Here is an 18,056-nt window from a genome sequence, read left to right as displayed (position 1 = left end):
AAGAGAAGCTCCTCCGGGACAGGATAAGGTCCTCTGACTTCTGTACACTACTCAACATTTAGATCTGGTATCAAGTATGCAGTGAGCGTCTGATAAATACTCAGTGGGGAAAGCAGTCAGCTATAGAAGGAAGAGGAGGTAGGGAAGAAGTGCAAAAGTGCAATTCGTGGGATCTTTCAGCTCACCCACAAATGGTGCTTGCTTATCAGTCAGCACTTAGGATAACTAGACATCTCTATTAATGTGCAAGATTGAAAATGTGCTTCTAACTCTGGATATTCAAAACAGTCATTCTGTACATCATCTTGAAAGAGCGGAGAAAAATATACAACCCCTTCTTCAAAAATACCATGTTTTCCCTTTATTCCCTATACTCTTACTACCCTCAGTTCACTGTAATAGACTCTTCAGATGGTTTGTATGTAGACAGGTGTGTGGAGCCAATGGTAGATGCGATAATAGAAAGGAGGAAAACGTGTGGTATGGCGATACTGCTGTCAACAATAAACACTGGAGATTTGTTTATCCTCCACACTTAAAGACGCTGAGAGTAAAATGGATGAGACCCTCTGCTCCTCTCATTCCACACCAATATTCTGCACCCTTTTCTTCATTATCATTCCCTAAGGAGCCTTTTAGGACACATTTTTAATCCTTCCCCACCTTAAACGTCCCTCCCCCCAGCTTATTCATTTGTTATTCTTAAAAATTCTTATTTTTAACTGGACTCAGATTTGGAAGTAGAAGCTCTAAAGGAAACAGTTTGCATCTCTTGGAAATCTGTTCCTGTTGGGGGTTTTTCTGGTCTCCTTCATTGTTTTGGCCAAAGTTTAGTACATTCTGCACCCTCTTTCTTATTCTGCTAAGTATACTCTTCTTCAGAGCCATATGCCAGCTTTTGTGTTGCAGGACACATGGAGGGGAAAGATGCTGAATCTTGAGTGCTTTGGTCCTGCGTTGTTTCTTACCTCCTTCATTTTGTTTTGTTTGATTGTGGTGCTAGGGATAGGGATGGAACTCAGGGCCTCACGCATGCTAAACAAGTGCCCTACTGCTAAGCTACATCCCAGCCCTCCCATCTTCTTCCTCTAAAAGGCTTTCTCACAACATATTTGTGGACATAATCTTATTTCTTATTTGCCAGGGATTGAAACCAGGTATGCTTACCCACAGAGCCACATCCCCAGCCCTTTTAATTTTTCATTTTAATACAAGGCCCTAAGTCACTTAGGGCCTTGAGAAGTTGCTGAGGCTGTCCTCCAATTTGTGATCCTACTGCCTCAGCCTCCCAAGTTGTTGGGATTATAGGCGTGTGCTACCATGCCCAGTGGATCTCATCTTCTTTAGAGAGACTGAAACGTGTGTAGATTCTGCTAGCTCTTTTGGGGACTAGGTAAGGAGGTACTATACTAAGAGTCTAGGAATAACCCTTTCTACTTTTGCTTTTTAAAAATAACCAAGTTGAAATGCTAAGATTGGCATCCACACTGCAACCTTGAACAGATTTGCCCCATACTCAGTAGCAGGTGAACACAGTTATAGGTTACGACACCCTGCTTCACAGGGGAACCTTATTTGTTGTTCCCACCACATGGAAGGCATAACCCTTCCATTCTCCACCTGGAGTTCAGCAACATTCCTGTGGCCCTATGCTTCTCACAAAAGGTACAAAGTTTGAGCTAGGGGTAAAGCTTGGAGGTGGACTGTAAAACTTAGCTGCACAAGGCCCTGGATTTTGTCTCCAGCAACAAAAACAAGAGTAGGAAATTTGCTTTAGCTCACCTAAAGAGATTCATCTTGAATTTTTAAAAAATATTTTTTTAATTGTAGATGGACACAATATCTTAATTTATCTATTTTTATGTGGTGCTAAGGATTGAATCCAGTGCCCCACATCTGCTAGGCAAGTGCTCTACCACTGAGCCACAGCTCCGGCCCTCATCTTGAAATTTTAACAACACAAATATACTGTATATCTGTACCTCACACATAAAGGTTAAGATAGAAATTGGTTCTCTGTGGATCTAAGCTATCACTTTGGGGGAAAAACTGCCCCCTTTAAGAAGGTATGCTCTACACCAGAGTTCCTTATACTCTTTTTGATTTATGGATCCCTTTGAGAATTTGAATGAAGGTCATGGACTTTTTCCTGTCCTCTATCCCCATCACAACCCCCCCCCCAAAAAAAAAAAAAAAAACATGTTCAGACTTTTCATACGTGATCAGAGCCTTCACTATATCCTCTGGAGCCTATGTTTGGACTCCAAGTTAAAAGAATCCTGCTCCACATGCTCCCCAAGGATGACCAACTTCTCTGCCTACCACTGGGGAGTCCTGAATTCTAATTTCTAGTCTGAACACTGACCTCTGTGTCAGACTCAGGTGTTCAGGCTGACAGACAACTGTTTGATATGCTTCAACCTGTACTTCAACCTCAACTGTCCAACTCTGAACTCACTGTCTTCCTCTCAAACCTGCTTCTGGCTTCCAACTTAATTCATGCCACCATATCTTCCCAGTTTACCAAGTAGAAACCTGGATTATCTTTAATTCTTCTATCCTTACTTAACAGTTAATCAATCAATGCTATTTCTCAAAATTTCCCTACTCCTAGCATTCTGCCCTGGTTCAGGGCCTCATCTTCTCCCACCTGAGACACTCAAACGATGCATCTGCCTGTTCTCTTGCCTGCCTCCCTCCAACCCATTCTTCAAACTTCTGCCCAAGAAAACTTCTGAGAATACAAGATCTATCAGTTTCTGGTCAAAGCCCTTTAATGATCAACTCCCTGAAAAAAAACAAAAAACAAATATACCAATGGCCTTCAGGATACAGCCCTAGACCCAAACAGAATCCCCAGCTCACCAGCCGGCAGTCTCACATTTATGCTACCCCCACTCCATACCTGAGGTTCTACTAGTATCAGTTGAACAGACCTCACTCTGTGCTCCTGCGATTTCCTCTACCTGAGATATCTCCAGCACTTTCTTCATGTTAATTATAATCACATTATAATTAACATCACCAAAAGGGCTGAGGCTGTGGCTCAATGGTATAGCACTCATCTGGCATGTGTGGGGCCCTGTGTCTGCTCCTTAGCATCACATAAAAAATAAACAAACAAACAAATACAATAGTTGTGTCCACCTACAACTAAAAGAAATATTTAAAGCAATCACCAAAAATATTTGCTACCTAATTGGCTGGCTGCTTTCATTGAGAAGTGATATAAATGTGATATGAAGAAAACTACCACATATTCTCACTGAAAAAGAGAAAAACGATCTGCAGGTAAAGCAGTTGCAAGAAACAAGAGGATGTTCAGCCCTGGAAGTAACCAAAATAACCACTGCTCGTGACCACATTCCAGTCTCTATCCTCGTCTCTAACGAGGCTTGACTGCACTTCCTTCTTCAGCCCCACTAATTTTCCCTGTACCCTGATGGTAGATTCCAGTTTGTTTTAGTCAGTCTAAGCAAATTTCTGCTACTTGCAATGTAGGAGACTTGATTATGTCTGGGTGGTAGAGAAGTGACATCCAGGGTGGAATCCACATTGCCTTCTTTCGTTTCATGGCCAGTATCACTCTCTCAACCTGCCTCTTTGAATATAATATATTACTTTCTGTGTAAATGGGAGGGCAATCATATTAAAAGTCATAAATGTACCTCATTTAAATAAACTACCCAAGCTTCAATGCTCCAAAAAACATAAAACAGAATTGAAAACAAATGAATCTTTGCTTTGGGCTTTAAGACTTATGAATTAAATCAGCTATTAATCAGACTTGGAAAAACACTGGCTTCCTTCCCATGGTCATTACTATAGAATTATTTTAAAGAATCAATAGCACTCACTAACCTACATGACTTTCTGGTACTCTCACTCTCTAGTTTACCCTAGAACTTATTGCTAATTACTGTAGGTCTAAGAGAATCCACATGCAAGCGACGGAAGACATAAATTATTTACAGGGCTATTCATCTGCAATGGACATCCCATCAGATTCAACCTTGTAAGTGTCATAGGACCAGTTATTTTTAAATCAGATTGTATTTTATAGGAAATAATAAAGATGCTATAGCAGCACAATAAATTCACACTAACAGCAGATCTGCATTTCACTGCAACAAATGTCTCTACTCTATTAAGAGAGTACTGAAATTTGCCCTTAGCATGCCTTGGAGTCAAGGGTTTCCCTGGAGCTGTTTGCACACTTGCAGGTGTCAGAGGCTGAGGGCCTGGGGTGGAACTTTTTTTTTTCCCTTCCAGTTCCCACATGGGAAATAAGACTCTCTTGGATCTGAAAGGACTTGCTCTAATCCAAAAGGACCTTGCTCCTGGCATTTATTTGCCTCATCTGAAACATTTTTTCTTCTCTGCTGTGATCCATTTTGTCTCTGCAACAGAACCATGTTTATCATCCAAGACTTATCACATTGCTCTTGCTGACTGACTGAGTGGTCAGCAAAAAAACCAAGTTGATGAGTCTAGGATGTGAGTACTTGGCAGCACCCCATGGCTTTAATGGATCTCAGCAGTATTAGTTTACTGAAAGACAATCCAGTCCGCCTGGGACAATTTACTATTCTGTGTATTGTGCACAGATGAGACCTTTTATTTTGCAAGAGTTTAACTTTGGCTCGCTCTCCAAAAGACAGAAAAATTTAAACTCTCAAAGTGTCCAACAATCAGACAGCAATAAATAAAGCCAGCTTGGTGTAATTGTTATAGATGCTAAGAACACTTAAGATACCAGATGACCACGGGCTGGGAGGACCAGGAGAGACTGTGGGCCCTCTGTCTCAGGATCTCAGCAGGCGCATGACAGACAGGCCCGTTCTGCCCAGGGATGTTTGTGAGAGAGAGACCCGCGCAGAAGCTTCGAGTGAGAGAGATGGATGACTTCTCAAGGTCACTGCCATCGCCATGATTCATTAATGTTGGACGGGCTGCTGCTGCTCTGAGTGTGTTTTCCTAAAGCAATAGACTCTACTGTTCACCTTCTGTAAATAATAAATCTCGCAGCTTCCCAATCTTTCTGTAATCTGCACACCAGCACATTGAAAATAATGTAAACAAGGTTAGCTCACAAAATAAGGTATGTACCCACAGTGAATCCAATAAATATGGTGTGGCTTTTCTTTAATGTCTCCAAACTGTTTACATCAGTATCTAAACTGTGATTGCAATTGAGAAAAATCAACAAAATTTAAAAGATCTTGTACCTTGTAGAGCCTCAATATCTATTTCTAATTCTTAGAAAACTGAAGGAAAGTTTGTATAACTTTTGCACAACACAAATGAAAGAAAAGAAGATGATCTTACCCACAGACTGCCACCAGCAACAAATCACAACCCATCAATGTAAAATAAGCAGGTGCAGTTAGATGCCCCCACACCCCACAGGTCCCACAGGAGTCACATACTGTACACAGTTCCCTATCCCCTGGATCATCAGTTGCATGTGTCAACAATGAAACAAATTTCTCCTGGGCCATGAGTGACAGAATTTTTAGCCATACCTTCAGCTTCCCTCATAACCCAAAGTCTAAAGTGATTAAAATTTAAATATCATCAAAATTCCTGGGAGATTATATTTTTGTAAAAATTGCCAGTTATTCTCTTACCATGCAGAGTCACACTCATTATTAAAAGACGCTAAGCCTAATCACAGTATGATGAGGTATACTAATTTGTCACTTCCTCAGGCTATTTCTGCAGCTGTGAGTTGGAGTTTTAGTGGCTTGGTGTGGACTGACATAACCCATTTTCTAAAAATCAAACATATTGCTATAGTGGCTAGAAGAAAAATCCTACTCCATCAATCCACAGATCTTTCACAAAAAAGAAAAAGAAAAAGCAAACAAACAAAAAAACCCACTTAGAGAGTGAAATAGAACAAAATAAAACCCTTTTCATCCATATTTTTTGGAAACAACCAATTTATATTTTTCTGTGTTTATATTTTCCCTATTTAAGGGATATATTCTTGGCTGAGACCATGACCACCTCATCTTGTGCCAGAAGGTCCTAGAAAGGCTGTTTGGAGTCCCTGTCTTTTCCTCAGTACCCTCCACTGAGACCACATGAGCCTCTTTCCAATCTTCATTGAAAGAATTTTCCTAAACCAGATAGAACTTCTACCATTCTCTACCTCTGACATACCTTAATGCCCTCTCCTCCAGACATAAGGGCCTTATACATTCCATGAAACAAGTACAGCAACGGTCTACCAGAGTCTATGAAAACATGTTGGGCCTCTTCCTATTCCACCTGTGTCTTTCTCCATGTCTCCCCTGTCGCCCTCCTCTGGGTTTCTTTGCAAGCTGTGCAAGCAACATGAACGGACATATTCTTTTTCTACTGGGGAAGAGTGAAGTTAGGTCTTCTTGTTGTTTTTTTTCTGCAGTTTGAGGGCTCCTGGCTCTGTGTAGCAACCAGCACCAAGAACATAAGGACTGTCAATGAATAAGAACTGTGGTCCTTGTTGGTTATTCCCCTCCAGAGGCCTCTATCTATCCACAAGATATCAAGAGTCATTTTGCTATTTCTAGTGATTCTCTGGACACCACTAAAAATAACTGAGGAGTCAGAAAAATTCCTCATTAAGCTGATTAGGAGACAGACTGTATATTTTAGGTGATATTATATACAATTACTGAAAGACTACCTGCCACTATGTTGTTTGGAACAAATTATTCTGTGCACTGATTTATTTCTCTCTATTGGACCAGAATTAAGATTTTAAGTTCACTGAATACAGGATATGATTAAGTCATCTCTGTATTTTCTACATTATTAGTATATTACTTAAGTACCCAATATATGTTGAAGGAAATTTATTATGACAGTTTCCTTTTAATGAAACCATAAAATATGCACTTCAGAAAGCATTTCTGCTACACTTAGTGTTGTAAGGTACACATAAACTCGTTAATATTAGTTTAAATTTCAGGCTTATAAGCTGATATCATTAAAATCAAAACTGAAAAAGAAAAATATAGATATTAAGGTAAGGTGCTTCCATGCTTAGCACCTTTTACAAAAATAATTTTTAAGTATCAACACACTGTACAGAGTAAGGGGAGATAGCACAGAAAAGTTACACTCTATAAACTTCCTAGAGCTAGATTTATTAATACTCAAATTTCTGATTACTCATAAATATTACTATTTAAAAATTAAATATATAATTTTAACTTACTATATCCTAAAAAAGAGCTATCTCTTTAAGACTTCTCAATTCTTGCCTAATCAACAGAATAAATTAATTAATGAAAATGCTTTCAACTTCAAACAAAATTTTAAGAAAGTTCTGCATGCATTCAGCCAAATCCCACCTCTCCATGCACACAATAGAGAGCTACTGAGAGAACTAACCCTGCATAGAAATCAGCATGAAATCAATACCTTTTATGTAGCCCTGAAAGCACTGATAGACCTATGGATACACCTACTGTGTCTTAGAAAAGTGTCATTGGCTTTTTTCCCCCTGACTACAGTGACAGGAAAGAGATTCAGAGTCAGCAGCGACATTTTAGTGATCTTTGGAACACAATGTCCAAAAACCACAAGGCAGTCTCTGGAGCAACTGAGAGGTGATAGCCATCACTCTGGAGATTTGATGGGGGGAAGAGACTTATCTTTGTCTTTCATAGGTTCTCTCCTTTAAGGCAAGAGTTCAGACTCAGTCACTCAATATTCCTTCATCTATGAAATTCTAAGTCCCTTGATAAAACCAGAATTGAAGGAGTCAGGAGGCAAGGTATACCCGACTAGATAAGTGCAGGGAAAGTTAATGAAAGAAATGTCATTGAGCTGTTGGCAGGAGCTTTCTCAAAATGTAGAGCACTGACAGTCCCTGCCATAATGAAACATAAATTTGGTCCAAATCATGTTCAACAGAAACAGTGGAATGGTTTATTTGGACAACTAAATTGTGCATCCTGCTTTTTATTAGCACCAAATATTTACTGAACAAAACACAAGATGCATACTACTGTGCTAGGGGCTTGGTATTAAGAAGTTTTTATGAGAGTTAGAAAGTCTGTGCCCTCAAGGTGCTTGGAATCTTCTGTGCAAGCCCAAGCAGAACTGAATGATAGTCACTGCATCTAGTAATAACAAAGGACAGGGGTCAGCAAGCACCCACAGTCAGAGAGTGGGGGCCAAGAACATCTTCCAGATTGTTGTCTTTCACTGCTAACCACAGCACGGAAGGTTACCAGATATTTGAACTCTGGCAACACTATCAGACCTTTTCTTGCTCAGAGGAATTTAACTATCTTAATTATTGAACAGACTTCTTCAAGAAAGACAAGGTCTATGAGAAAGGGCATGTTGGAAAATAAGTCCAACCTTGGTTGGGTTGCTAGGGATGAACACAAACACCGCACTCTGTGCAACTCGAGTTCCTTTAAAATGGAACGTCAGTTACTACTAAACTAAAAATGTAAATTTGGATTTAGCTAAAAATTTCTCAAAAGTAATTAACCTTGAGCCAAGAAAAAAAAGGTAGAGGGATAACTATGACAGGAAAAGAGAGCCACACATCTGCAGTCTCATAATATATGTCTTATTCAAAATTCCAACCATAAACCATACCCCAAATCTGGAAACTCCAAATTGTCATCTGCCCCCACCCCCCACCCCTGTTTTTTGAGGCTGAGGACCAATCTCAAGGCCTTGCGCATGCTTAGATAAGTGCTCTGACACTGAGCTAAATCCCCAAACCCTCCAAATTATTCTTTGGTGCTTAATGAGCATGAGAAGCCACAAAGGAAAGTTCTCCGTGTAGCTTTTTTTTTTTTTTTTAATGCTCCACAAAGAAAGATGCGAAACAAAATAAATAAAATTTTAGGGAAAGCAATACATGTGAAGAAGGTCTCAGAGGGAATGATTTAAGCAGAAAAATTGCAAAAATTAAGCATGTATCACTTGGCTAAGGGCTGACTAATTAAGGATCTGCTTTCTACAAATAATGTTGAAGGGTATTCCAAGAATAAAAAAATATTTTTTAGTAATATTTTGTTAGAGTAGCAGAAAACAGGATATTGAAATAGGAAAGAAGGAAATTTTATCCTAAATGCCAGAACTTTCCCCACAATCTATACAATACACATATCACAGAAGGAGGTTAATACAAAAGACACATGCATCTCAAAGAATGAAGGTTTGTATACAGATAGACATTTAAGTTCAGCACAGTGAAGGCTGTTACAAAATTATTCTAAACCCAGGAACAAGAGCTGTGTTAACTCTCTGATAAAAGGGAAATCATTACGTAAATCATTAACCACTAAGAAACCTCCTGACATCCTGAAACGCACATCAAATTTTATTGCCATTGTGTACAAAGAAAATTGAAGACAAGCTGATGTATTCTGATATCATTCATTTTACCTAGTCCCTGCACTCTGGGTGCTCAATAGCTTTGTATGCTTATTACTTTATATTTGTCCTTCTTGGAGTGGTTATAATCATAAAAAGCTATCCAGTATCTTGAATAGACTGGATAATTAGAATTACAATGACTGCCATCTGAATATACTGTGTCATAATTTCCTGTAAGTGCATTATCCTGCTTGGCGACACACACGCCTCCTTCCTGGCCTGATGCTACAGACTGCTCTCAGGCAGAGATAAGTTCCTTAAGCAAAGTTAGGCTTACCTCAACCAATTTCTTGAGGTGATGGATGAGGTCTCCAATATTTCATGGGTTCCCTTGTGTAAACCTAAAGTATTTCTCTTCTATAACCATCCTATTCTGCTCAGAAAGTATATACATTTTCGGTTGAACTTGTTACCAGTCAAATTTGATGTGCAGATAAGTGAAAAGTAAAAACTTTACATAATGCTTTCTTAATGCTTTGTGGAACTCATATTTTAGTATACAACTAATTAATTCTCAGAAGTAACCATGTCAGGCACATCAAGAAAGCTACTCTGGGGCAAGGGCTGGGTGTTGCTGATGGAAGTAATTACTCACCATGGAATGAAATCATCCTCTTTATTTAGGCGTAAAGGGACAGATATTATTTACCAGGGTACTTTTCAGAACATCAGAAACCAATGACAGTACGCGTTGGCCTCCTTTGTTAAGAATTGCAATCTATTATACAAACATGAGAAAAAAGATTTAACCTTTACTTTGACTTTGTTTCACAATTTTCTGTGCATTTCATTCTTGGGTTCCTAAAAAATTATGCACATGTACAAACCCACACCACACAAACTCATACCATTTACACATACCTTCTATTAGATTTATCCCGAACTATATCTCACTTGCTTTAATGATTCCAGGCCCTCCTTGGAGCTTCCAGTCATATTTAAGGAGGTTAATTTTTTTTGTGGGGGGGGGTACTGAAGATTGAACTCAGGGGCACTCAACCACTGAGCTACATCCCTAGCCCTATTTTGTATTTTATTTAGAGACAGGATCTCATTGAGTTGCTTAGTGCCTCACAGTTGCTGAGGCTGGCTTTGAACTCATGATTCTCAGCCTCCCAAGCTGCTGGGGTTATAGGCATGCACCACCACACCTGGCAAGGAGGTTAATTTTTAATCAAGATGTGATTCTGTTTTTGTAATCATTTACCCCAAACATTACTTATCTATATAGTAATTATTAAAATGGGAAGAATATACTAATTTTCCTAATCTATGAGGTGTTGTATCATAAATAGGCTGGTTTAAGGAAGGAATACAATAAGATCTTCCTAAAAAAGAAATCTTTACATTCTTTCTAAGATTCTATAAAAGATATAGGCAGGGCCAGAGATGTAGCTCAGTGGTAGAGCTCTTGCTTAGCATGTGTGAGGCCCTGGGTTCCATCCCCAATTACTCAAAAAGAAAAAAAAAATAAGCAGGACTTTCACATCCAGCAACACAGTGACTGTGAAGAAAGCCCTTCTCAAGAAGAGTACCTAAAAATATTGGAAAAAAATTCTTGAATTATTTTAATAGCATGATTAAGTTATTCAGCAGTGTTTGTAAGCAAGAATCTTTGAAGAAGAACCATTTCCTAGGGATGAGAAAGTAAGTCTTAGAGCTGATAGTAGGGTGACCATATTGGTTCCTGCCCAAACTAGGACATTTTTGAACATCACTGACTAAGCTGCAAAAAATACATACATTTTCAGACATACCAAGACATACAATGACCCCACCTGCAAGATCATTTGCTGATCCCTGGTAGCAGTGTGGATTTTAACGGGTCACATACATGCATAGGGTAAGGAGACAAAGCCTGGGGTCTAAACATGGAGAGATATTGAACTAGGGACCTCTGGGAAAAAAATAATTTCCTAAATGTGGTTAACATTTTAAAAATTAAAATTAAAAAGAAGAGGAGGAGGAAGAGGAGAAGAGAAGAAGAAAGAAGACACAATAAAGACAAAGATGGAAAAGAAACTCATCTTGTAAAAGAAGACAGACTTAATTGGAGTTTGACTCTGAATAGAACAGGGAAAAAATATGCATGCCTGAGAAAGAAAAAAGAAAAATCCTCTAAGAATTCCTAAGCACAAGTTTGCTCTCCATTAGGTTTTAGGCCAGAATCCATACTATCTGGGTAGCCTGAGAACCCAAAATTAAAAATTAAGTTTCCAATACTCATTGGTTGGTTATCTGCCTTAGGTGCTGGAAAGAAGCTAATCTAATCATACCTAGAGAAACACAACTGCAAGTCTCAGACAATTCACATAAAGGGCTGGGGCTGGGGCTCAGCAGTAGAGGGCTTGCCTAGCATGTGTGGGGTGCTGGGTTTGATCCTCAGAGCCACATAAAAATAAATAAATAAAATAAAGATATTGTGTCCACCTACAACTGAATTTTTTTAAAAAATTCACACATATACAGAAAAATTCAAAGAAATATCAGCTTATAATAAAAAGAGTCACTAAAAATATGAGAAATAAACCTCAGTTAAAGAGCAGAAATAACAACTGGCACACCCACACTAGAACATACTGCAGCTACCAGAATGATCAGACACAGAATATAAATGATTGTGCTGTGTGTGTGTTTAAAATTGTTAGTATAATGCAAGACAAGACTTATCAAAGTTGACAAAGCATAATTAAGGGGGGAAAAACCACATACTATTCACGGAAATAAAAAATATGATTTAAATTGGTATCTAATAGATGATTTAGCATAAGATCAAAGGTAAAGACTATACTTTCAGGGATCATTTCTATAGTATGTTACTAAGATCAAAGGTAGCTGAGAGAATTAACAAACTAGAAGACGAAACTAAAGAAATTACTCAGAATGCTAGACAGAGACACAAGAAATGAAAAATATCAAAGATACAAAGTAGAGGCTAGGGTTGTGGCTCAGAGGTAAAGCGCTTGCCTAGCATGTGTGAGGCACCAGGTTCAATCCTTAGCATCACATAAAAAAATAAATAAAATAAAGGTATTGTGTCCATCTACAACTTTAAAAAAAAGATATGAAGTAAGGAAATCTAACATCTAATCTAACCAAGATCTAGAAAGAGTGAATACAAAGAATAAGACAATATTTAATGTAGTAATAGATGAGCACTTTCCAGAACTACTGAGAGACAAAACAATTACAAAAAACCCTAAGTAGGATATATAAAAAGATATCCATAACTAAACACATAGAAGCAAAAGTGCAGAACATAAAAGCCAAAATATAGACCTGGAAAGTAGCCAGAAGAAAAAGACAGATCATATCCAGAAGCTTATTAGATCATAAGCCTGAGCAAGAGTGACAAAGGACAGGAGGATAATATCAAGGAGCTGAGAGGAAAATTACCATTGGTCAAAGTTCAATCCTACTCAAATCCCTTAAAACTTCAATAAGACTTTTCCAAAAGCCAAGAGGTAGGAAGAAAAAGAGAAAAAAAGACAACAAAATTCTGAAGGCTGGAAACTGGCTTAACAGACCTAAGCAAGCTGCTTCTCAGTAGGAGTGGGCAGATGGGAAGCAACTTATGTCAAGCTACAGAAAGTCTGATAAATCAGTAGCCATCAATGTCTCTGGAACTTGGGGAGAAAGAGTGGTGAGGATGGGGGAAAGATCTAACTATTAAGCATAAAAGTTAAATATCTAGGACCCCTCCCTATTACAAGCTGATGAGTAAGGCCACATTGCATTTCTGCAGAAAAAAAACTTGGCAGAGTATAAAACAATCTTTGGATTGAAATTGACCTAGGCAGCTGATCACAAGAGTATCTTGTTGGAATTGGGGTAAAGTGACCATACTTACTGGCCAAGGAATGTTGAGATAGTTCTTTCTCTATTCGGCTCCCGAAATACTGTCAGCCTTCACCCTGTGTGTAGTTGTTTTTCCTCTGAGGAAGCTATTAGTGTGTGGGTGCACAGGGTGGGGATTCGAAAACATTGACACCTGGGATTCTACGCCAACTGGTTTAGCAGATTTAGCTGCTCACTGATATCACCTGTAAAGCTCTAAAAATGAAAAAAAAAAATTAAAAAAAAGGAAAAAGAAAAAGTGACACCCAAGCTTCACACTTGAGGTTCTATTTAATCTCTGACGTGGTGGCCCAGAGATAGAGATTTTTAAAAGCTCCCTAAATGATTCTAATGTTCAGCCATGATTAAGAACTACTGCCCAATAGCAAAGCTCAAAGTTATACTCAAAGCTTCCTTCCACTGTTAAAAACAAGAGGGCTACAGAGCTGAGGTAAGCTCTAAAACAGAAGAGCTAAAATCAAAGCAAAGAAAAACAAAACAAAACAAAACAAAAAATGGAGGAAACAAATTCTAAATAAAATTTAAGACAATTTTTAAAGAGTAAAGTAAGTTCTTGAAAATATAAAAAGACAACAGAAATTTAAATAAAAGGGAATAAAAGTCAGCTAATTAAGCAGAGGAAATATGAGTTGGAGATGTAGCTTAGTGGTGAGTGCTTGCCTGGTTTGCACAAGCACGGAGGAGATGGAGGAGGAAAAGGAGCAGGAGCAGGGGGTGGGGAGGAGAAAATATCCCAGAATGTAGAGCTGAAAGACAAAAGGACAGTCAGTAGGACAGAGAAGATAAAGTTGGGAGGACAGAGGGAGATCACACACAAAGGATCAGGTAGCAGAACAATTTTAGATTTCTCAACAACATTAAGGCCAGAAAAGTGATGGAGAATTGCAGTTCAATTTCTGAACCTATAAGATAATTTCCAACCTATGATTCTCTCTATAGCTAATGTGTACAGCAATGTGAAGGCAGAATAAAGGCATTTTCAGATATGCAAGGTTGCAGAAAGTGGGTAACACTTAGTAAACACTTGGTTTGGCTGGGGGTAGGGGGGGTGCATGCCCCCAAAAGGCCCCAGAAGCCACTGAAAATGGTGAAAAAACTCCAGGGCTCCATCATTAAAAAAAAAAGAAAAGAAAAAAGAAAAAGAAACTGGTATAAAACCTGTCAAATCAACTTTTGCAGAATTCTGGGACAAAGTGTGGTGAAGAAAGAGGATGTAGTGGCCAATACTAGGGTGTTATAAACTGCCTGCCAGTGTCCCTACGTCTCAGGTAAGTGGCAGCTGTGAGGACCACAACCCACACTCCTGCTGCAACTCTTCAGTTCCAGAAGAAGCAATATGATCCCATTCTCAAAGAATTTTGACCTATCAGGAGGCTTCCTTAAGGACGGCTCAAGGGTTTGCCTTTGTTTTGTCTGACTCAGACCCTTTCCCAAGGCTGGGTGGCTTCCCAGGTGGCTTTCACCACATGCATTTGAAGGTGTAAGTACTGGCCATAGCAGGCTTAGGCAAGGGACAACAGATGAGAGAAGCAGTAGATACCATATTTCACCACAGAACTGTTGCCACCATGTAATAGACACACATTGTTGCTTTAGTACAAAAATTGGGTTATAACCTTCCATTGCATAATTGCATAATTGTTCGCTATGCCCCTTAAAAGGTAAACTGAGTAGCAATGTATTCATCAGAGGCACCGGGATGGGCGTTTGTCTTCTTGCAGGCTTGTGAACCCAGATGTGGGCCTGGGATTCTCAGTGCATGGGCATTTGTCAATGTATTTCCATTGGGAAATACAGGGAACTTGTGTGTGTTGTGTGGTTTGTTTAGAATGCTGCAGAATTAACAGTAAACACATCTTACAGGAATGGCACTGAGGACCATGTGCCAGATAAGGAAACCAATGATAATGACACAAAATCTGTGGACACAGATTAAATTTGATAAGTCCATACCTCCCAACATTGTGGTAACTTATCTCAAGTGTAATATTTCAACTACAATGCAGAGATCAATAACAGCTGATGTGCTAACCTTTTTGTTTTTGTAGACTGAAAAATGTTTGCTAAACTGTCACAAAGAAATGACATGAGTTGATTTGGAGTATTCAATTTTAAGGAATATTCACAAATATACTGTGCATCCTAATCTTGCACCAAAGATAGTTTAGTAATAAATGATTTTTAAGTAACACTGGCAAAAAAAAAAAAATCAGAAAAGCTTCACATAATGGTCATATCCCATTTTTTTGCAAAAAAAAAAACTGGCATAAAAAACCTGTGATGACTATGCAGTAAACACTAATAGACTGAGAAGCAGGGGAAAGAAGAGGTTGGAAAAGGAGACAGATACACACAGGGCCCTTGTAAAGCTCTGTGAGTACAGGGGACAGAGAAGGAAGGCCAGGTACACCCCTGGCACTGAGCGCATGTCCCCAGAAGGCCCCAGAAGCTACTAAGCATTCTCTAACTGGTCTTCAGATTCTATGACAACAGGCAGAACAGGCTAAGCAGGCCCTGGCTCAGTACTGAAGTGGCCTCAACAGAAATAATCTATAAAGACCAGAGGAGTTCTTGTTGTTTTGGGATCCTAGTGTTAAGGAAATTCTGCCAAAATATTAACTGTCCAATAAGCTAATGAGACACAGACTTTAGACGCCATCTATAACAAAAATACAATCCTTTCAGTCAGACTGGCAATCATCAAGAATGCAAACAATAATAAACGCTGGTGAGGATGTTGGGGGGAAAGGCACACTCATACATTGCTGGTGGAACTGCAAATTGGTATGACCACTCTGGAAAGCAGTATGGAGATTCCTCAGAAAACTTGGAATGGAACCACCATTTGACCCAGTCATCCCACTCCTAGGTTTATACCCAAAGGACTTAAAATCAGCATATTACAGCATACAGAATACTACAGTGACACTGCCACATCAATATTTAAAGCAGCTCAATTCACAATAGCTCAACTATGGAACCAACCTAGGTACCCTTCAATAAAGGAATGGATAAAGAAACTGGTATATATACACAATGGACTATTACTCAGCCTTAAAGAATGAAATCATGGCATTTGCTAGTAAATGGATGGAACTGGAGAATATTACGCTAATCAAAATAAGTTAATCCCAAAGAACTTAAGGCCCAATGTTTTCTCTGATATGCAGATGCTAATTCATGAATGATAGAATGAATGATAGAATGAATGATAGTAGAATGAATTGGACATTTTTACCCTATGTGTGAATATGATTACATGACCTGAGTAACTCTACATCAAGTGCCACCAGATGAAAGGGAAGTTATATTCCATTTATATGTGATGTGTCAAAATGCACCCTACTATCATGTATAACTAATTAGAATAAAAATATTTTAAGGGCTGGGGATGTGGCTCAAGCAGTAGCGCGCTCGCCCGGCATGCGTGCGGCCCGGGTTCGATCCTCAGCACCACATACAAAGATGTTGTATCCGCCGAAAACTAGAAAATAAATATTAAAAAATTTAAAAAAAAAAAAATATTTTAAAAAATACAATCATTACAAAAGTAAGTTTAGAAAGTCATCAAAGAAGCAACAACCTACTACAAACAGCAAAAACAAACCCTGCAGAGGGAGGCGAACCCGATTCCCAAGTAACATCATCATAATATTCAAAGAGTCTACTTTTCAAGAAAAAATTATGAAACTTGTGAAGAAAACAGAAAACATGGTCCATTCACATGGGGGGAAAAGAAAGGGAGAAAGCAATAGAAACTTCAAGAGGAAGCCTGGGCATTGGACTTACTAGACAAAGACTTTAAAATTTGCAGGCTACACTTAATGTAGTCCTAGGTGGGAAAAGTCTCAAAATATTAGAAAATAAAAAACATGAGACATTCAACTAATTAACTTATTGTTAAAATTGTTCTTAGAGAAACAATGACAGTACAAAGTGGAAGAAATCCTGGACAAGGGCAAAAAACAAAGATAAAATACAGAGAATCAAAAAAGCCAAAGATGGTTCTTTGGAAAGGCTGACAAAATTCAAGCATAATGAATGAAGAATAACAGAGAAGAGGGACAAATAATCAATCCTGGGCATGAAAGGAGAGGTAGCATACTTCGAGATTTTAAGGGGTTGGGGTTAGCTCAGTGGTAGAGTGCTTGCCTGGAATGTGTGAGGCACTGGGTTCAATCCTCAGCACTGCATAAAAGAATAAATAAATAAAACAAAGATATTATGTCCATCCATATGTTTTTTTAAACATTTTAAAAACTAAAAATAGGGGCTGAGGTTGTGGCTTAGTGGCAGAGCACTTGCCTAGCACGTGTGAGGCACTGGGTTCAATTCTCAGCACCGCATATAAATAAATGAATAAAACAAAGGTTCATCAATATCTAAAAAATTTTTAAAAAATTAAAAAATAACTAAAAATAACTGTTAAGCCAATAAATTTGAAGAACCTGATTGAAATGGACAAATTTCTAGAAACTCTGATTACCAAAATCGAGTCAACAAGAAAGATAGAACCAGAATTGTCCTCTAAACTTTAAAATATTTAATCAGTGGTTAAAGAAAGTTTACAGGTGAATTCTACCAAAATTGAAGAAACAGACGATTTCAACATTGTACAAATTCTTTCATAGGGAAAGAAAAAGATGCAATACCCTTCAACATACTTTAGGAAGCTCCTATAACCTAAAAACAAAATCAGATAAATACAGAAAAATTCTAATTGAGTTCACTCATAAACACAAATGCAAGATCCTAAACAGAAATTTAGCAAAACAAATGCAATAATGTACAAATAGGTAATT

General features: G+C 38.4%; 1 protein-coding gene and 1 pseudogene across 5 annotated transcripts in view; one reads left to right on the top strand and one right to left on the bottom strand.

Moving 5' to 3' along the window:
* Positions 1-18,056, bottom strand: part of Btbd9 (BTB domain containing 9) — a 410,025-nt gene that overhangs the window by 160,550 nt on the left and 231,419 nt on the right. The gene's annotated exons all lie outside the window — the stretch shown is intronic.
* Positions 12,178-12,279, top strand: LOC124096782 (small nucleolar RNA U3; annotated as a pseudogene).

This window comes from Marmota monax, unplaced genomic scaffold (genome assembly GCF_021218885.2).
Source record: "Marmota monax isolate L192 unplaced genomic scaffold, Marmota_monax_Labrador192_F-V1.1 WCK01_AAM20220418_F8-fsc00127, whole genome shotgun sequence".
NCBI lineage: Eukaryota > Metazoa > Chordata > Mammalia > Rodentia > Sciuridae > Marmota > Marmota monax.
The sequence above is the reverse complement of the archived record's forward strand: the minus strand, read 5'-3'. Positions and strand labels throughout refer to the sequence as shown.